General features: G+C 32.5%; 1 pseudogene; it reads left to right on the plus strand.

Moving 5' to 3' along the window:
* The first annotated feature begins 989 nt into the window (after positions 1-989).
* Positions 990-3,697, plus strand: LOC102660902 (kinesin-like protein KIN-7E; annotated as a pseudogene).
* The last annotated feature ends 2,303 nt before the right edge of the window (positions 3,698-6,000 follow it).

The raw sequence follows: 6,000 nt of genomic DNA on the forward strand, positions 1-6,000 counted from the left end.
CTTTTCTTCTTCTCACTGGTAAGTTCCTCTCTCCCTCACTCATCTTTGTTTTTTTTTCTTTTTTCAAGTTTATGTTTGTTTGATTTTGATTTCATTTTTGTAGTTATAAGGGTTGCTTGATTTTTTTTATTTATGTTTCGTTTTCTATGAGATTGAAAGCCTATATTGAAAGCCTATAAAGGATGCACAAACCACTGCCACCAACTCTGGATCCGTTTGTTTTATGAAGCATCTCTTCTTATCTAAACAACAATTTCATGATTGCAACTTCCACTTTATGTTGCCCATCATTATAATTATTTGCGTTATGGGCAGAACAGACCCTATTGCTACCATGGACTGCAGACATGTCCTATTGCTTCCTTTAAAATTTGTCCAACTTTGCTTTCCATTTTTTGGTTTTGGATCTCTTTTTAGTTTATGTTTTTACTAAGCATTTAGTCCTTTTAATTTTTTGAAATTGTTGTAGTCCAACTAAATTGTTCCAAGTCAACATAAATTAATTGAGCTCAATCCAATCTTTGACGTTTTGGTCCTTAAAATTGAGTTTCTCCTTGTGAAACGTTTGCAACATGCAAACTTGCCAAATGACAATGGCGAAGTGAAAGAGAGGTATAGAAAACTTGGAGAGTAAAAGGGGACCACAGGGAATATACACAAAGATAGAGCACTAGATAGTGGACCTTGGAGAGTTACAAGTGATTAGGTTGCAATTTATAACAAGCACACTTACTCTTTTGAGTAACTTCATGAGTGCATGGTGACTAGGTTCTACTGCAACCTTTTGTGAACCAAGGCTTTCCATGTCATGCCTTCAATTCATTAGGAGTCGCCCACTTGGTAAAAATTGGTCACTAATCAGAGTAGTGGCTGGTTGGGTAGTTAACAACACCTCCTTGAAGCAAGTATGAACAAGTTTACCCTCTTCTTAAGGCACATGATTTTGAAAATGTTATTTTGTTTTGTATAGCTCTACTCAATGAAACTCATACCTCAATGACAAGAGTTCTCGATCTCACCAAATTATCAGACTGGTGCGTGTGCCTTCCCCCTTGCTTGCTTAGAGCATTGTGTTGTCTATATCTTGTTGACTTTTGTTATTGGAATTGTAACCTTGCAGACAATTGAAAGTTCTGCCAGAGAATTCATGGGTAAAAGCAGCTCAACCACCTTAGCTGCTAGTGTGGTATGTTTAACATTTTAAGTTCTTCCTCTCACTCGACATAAAATGTTTAGATCATTTTACTATTATTTTTGTTTCTTTTCTCTGCAGAATTTTGTTGATTTGGCAGGGAGTGAGCGTGCATCTCAAGCATTATCAGCTGAGTCCAGATTGAAAGAAGGCTGTCATATAAATCGGAGTTTACTCACTCTTGGAACAGTTATTCGTAAACTTAGGTTGTCCCCTTCTTTCTTAGCCTATGGTGTCTACCTTCTTTATTCAGCTTCTAATATTGTTAGCAAACCTACATCTGGATTGTTTAATTCAACTGTAAGTCATATGGATGCCTGCCTCTTATTTTATTGTTGATTAATTAATCATATCTTCATTGTTTATGACTTCACAACCTGTCAGGCTACAAGGTTAACTTTGTATTTTCTATGCAAGAACTGACTAGCTTATTTTTTTTCTTTTCGCCACTATCAGATTGAAATTATTGATTTCATCATGGGCTCATAGCAGTAAAATAGCCTTTCTTTCAAAAAAGAGAAAAAGAGCATTAAGATAGCCTTCTTTTATTAATTATAAGATATTGAATTCCTTGTATAGGGTTGAATATTAGTTAATGTTAACTTTACCAGTAAATAAAAATTTGGGTGAAGAAGCAAGACAGATATTCATATTATGTACCTTGTGTTCTGACTAATTAGAAAGAGCTTTTCACTGTATAATTATCTGATGGGCTACACTTTCTATGAAGTTGTTCAAATGTAAAATTCAGTAGTTTCTATTGGCTGACATCATGTGCTTGGATTCAATAAAGGAAGACAAGGACACATCAATTACAGAGATTCTAAGTTGACGCGCATACTGCAGCCTTCCTTAGGTGGCAATTCTAGAACATCCATCATTTGCACTTTGAGCCCTGCGCGGAGCCATGTTGAGCAAACTAGAAACACTCTTCTTTTTGCTTGTTGTGCAAAACAAGTGACTACTAAAGCACAGGTTAATGTAGTGATGTCTGATAAGGTATTGGTCAAGCAGCTGCAAAAAGAGGTAGCCAGATTAGAGAGTGAGTTGAGAACTCCTTGTCCTCCTTCCACCAATTGTGATTGTGCAGCAATGTTGAGAAAGAAAAATCTCCAGATACAAAAGGTCATAATTTGCTCTCTCTCTCTTTTTTTAATTCATATGATATTTCACTTTATGTTGATTGTGGACATATCTAGACGTGGGACTTTGAAGATATTGATTTAGAACTTTTGGTGCATTAACCTCCATTTTCTGGTTAATTGTCCATTTGTCTTGATGAACAATACTTGTGTCATAATATCTAAAATTGGTTTCACCATTTTCTTAGATTTTGTATCATACCTAAAGTTGTATGATTGGTGCTTAGTGATACATCTTCCACCCTTGTGCATGTTACATTTTTGTTACTCCTTGGATGTTGATAATATGGGTTTCAATTATTCAGATGGAGAGGGAGATTAGGGAGCTTATTGAGCAACGTCATCTTGCTCAATCTCAGATTGAGGATTTGATGTGCATGGTTGGAAATGGTCAGAAATCTAGAAAAGTAATTTCTATCTCCTAATTAGTGAACTTATATAAGAAAATTATGCCTCTGAATTTGGTTTCCTCTCCTTATTATTCAATTTGGCATTAATAAATTGTGCTAATATGCAGGAAAGGATGGACACCTAGGAAGATGATGATTCAATATCAGAGTCATCAAGCACTTATCCTTTTGATTTACGCATTAGAGAATTCAACAATCCTCACTACAACAATGAAAATAGTGAAAGTAGTCCTGATAGTAAGTTTTTTCTTTTCTTCCCTTTGCCAGTAGTAAGTAGGCTGATAGAAGTTTATAGTTAATACCATTCAAGAGTAGAACCGCATCATATTTAGTCATTTGATAACTTTTTTTTGTACAGAACACCCGATGCTGCAAAGAAATTCAAAGTGTTGAATTGGAGGAATCAAGTAGAGATGACCTTGAATATGCTGATCCATCAGTAAGTAACAACGGGGTGTTGGCATTAACATTGTATGGAGAGGAAAATGTAATAAGCCAGGAGATACCGACCCCTGTGAATGAAGATAGGGAAGAGAAACAGAACCAATTAACATATGGTGTGTTGGAGCAGAGACTCGATGATTCACAATTGAGTAATGATTCTCCTATGACTATGTCAGAGACAGTGCCAAATTGTAGGAATCTTAAATTACTAAGGAGCTGGAGTTGTAGGGAATATTACACAAGTAGTTCTCCTGAGAAAGCGGGAGTAATGGAGAGGACTCCAGCCAGTAGTTTTGAAAAATGCTTCCCTGGAAGATTATGTCTTTCCTCTTGTGACTTATATTATCCTAAGAAAGCTGCCTAGTTGAGCTCATATTTTCACTATAGTTATTTGTCTTTCCTCTTGTGACTTATATTATCTTGTTTCTTCTCCCCTAAATGGCAGTATTGGATGTTAATTATTCAGGTTCCTCGACCTTTTACACTTGATGATGAATGAAGATTATGGAATGAAGAACATTATTATTTTTTTTAATTTGGACCTTGTAATTCTTGTTTAAGATCTTTATTTGGAACTTGATTAATTAGGACCTTGTAATGCTTGTGTTGATTCGTGTTTATGCGTTGGTGCGTTATTAACAATTTGATGCGTTATTAACAATTTGAATTTTCTTCCCGTACGAACAAAGAAATTAATATCATTTGAATTTTGTACGAGATAATTGTCCTTAAATTACATAATTATTTAATTTTAATATATTTTTTAAAATTATTGCAAGATTAGGTAATTAATTTTTTAAACAAGAATAAAGAATTACATATCATTCATCTTTTAATTTTGTAGTATTGTTTAATCCAATTTTTTTTGTGTTACTACAAGAATATTGTATAAGATTCAAAATTGTTTAGCATTAAAATTATTTTGATTATTTAACTATTAAATATTTAAAAAATTTATTTTTATATATTTTATAACATTAAATTTATTTTGAATATTTAACTATTTAAAAAATGACTCATGTTTATTTTCATTCAATATTAAAATTTTAATTTTTAAATAAATATTTGAAAATGAAAATTTGAATTTCATTGAAATTGAATTACTTTATCCAAACAAGGTAATTAAAATACAAGAAATTGAATTGCCTTATCCAAACAGAATATTTACAAAATGAAAGGAATTTAAATCAAGGCAATCAAAATGTTGTGAATTTGAATTTCCTAGAAATCTTTAAATTCCTCATCCAAACACATGGTAAATGTATATTTTGAAATTCCATAATATTTGTTTACCCTTTTTGAGCCTCATTAATTTTGAGTCAATTTACCTGAGTGGGTTGATGAGTGATGGCCAGCATGGGGTACCATAATCTATGTGATGGTTTGGAATTATGGTGTTGTATTCAGGAATTGGGATGAATTTGAAATATATATATATATATATATATATATATATATATATATATATATATATATATATATATATTGACCGCCTATTTTATGTGTGCTATTACTACTGATTTGAAGTACCATGTTTATATAGCAAAATTTACCATGTAGATCAATATCAAGGGTTATTCACATGTCAAAATTTCATAAAAGATTAATGGTAAATTTTATCATTTAATTTTTATTATTTTATGAATTTTATCACCTATATTTTACTTTTGCAAATTTTTCACCTAAGTTTTTTTTTACATTTTACTATTATTGTTGTTTCAAAAAAAAGTTAAAGATAAAATAAAATGTTGTTTTATTACCAACATGATGATAAAATGCACAAAAAATAAAAATTTGAATGGTAAAATTTGTAAAAAAACAAACTCGAAGGCTAAAATTTGTAAAATAATAAAAGTTGGACAGTAAAATTTACAATTAAGTTTTTCATAAACAACAATAGCAATTTGTAACACTTTCTTATGTATTAATCTCATGACATTCCTTTTATATAACCTCTCAAGGGTTATCTTGGCAGCAATATCATATTAACCATGTATCATTTACATACCCTTAAATGATTGAAATACAAGTAACATGATACATGGAATAAAAAGAAAATAAAAGTAACTTCAATGCAACCTCAAAAAATTCAACCTCATAAAATAAGAAATATGTTTCTACTTATTTGGTGCTTCAACACTTCATTGTCATTGTCAATCTCCTCCATATCAATTTGTTCAACACGAGTATGAGTGTGAATCTCTCCTTTGGTGAGAAGGTTTATTCGTTCCCACCAAAACCACCTAATATTGTGAGTGCAAACCCCAAATGTGTATCCTTCTAGGATAAGGTGTTGAGTAAAACACTTGTGCCCAAGTTGGAGGAAAAAAATCTTATTGCCCAAAATCTTTTCAGGATCAAATTTGAAGATGGAAATTGATCAAAGTCATGTTGTTTTATAGATGAGACTGTCATGCAAATGTTTAGGGCCCATGGTTGGATGCAATCATTGTAAAGTTGTTGGGAAAATCTATGGGATATGTGCCAATGAAGGAATCACTGAAAAGTGTGTGGAATTGGCCATGGTTTCTTTTTGGTCAAGTTTGATCTGTCGGAGGATAGGGAGAATATTATTTCTAGAGGATTATGGTCTGTGGATAATGTTTGATCGTTACTTGGCAGTGAGAGAATTGTTCTCAATTTTGTTGTTGTTGAGGTTGGTATTGATAAAACCTTGGTATGGATTTGCTTTCCAAGCCTTGGGATGAGTACTATGATAAGAGCGTTCTTTTAGCACTAGCGACAGCGGTTGGAAGATCGGTTAAAGTTGATATGATGACACTAAATACATCAAGTGGAATGTTCGCGCGCG

The sequence above is a fragment of the Glycine max genome, chromosome 9 (assembly GCF_000004515.6).
Source record: "Glycine max cultivar Williams 82 chromosome 9, Glycine_max_v4.0, whole genome shotgun sequence".
Classification (NCBI taxonomy): domain Eukaryota; kingdom Viridiplantae; phylum Streptophyta; class Magnoliopsida; order Fabales; family Fabaceae; genus Glycine; species Glycine max.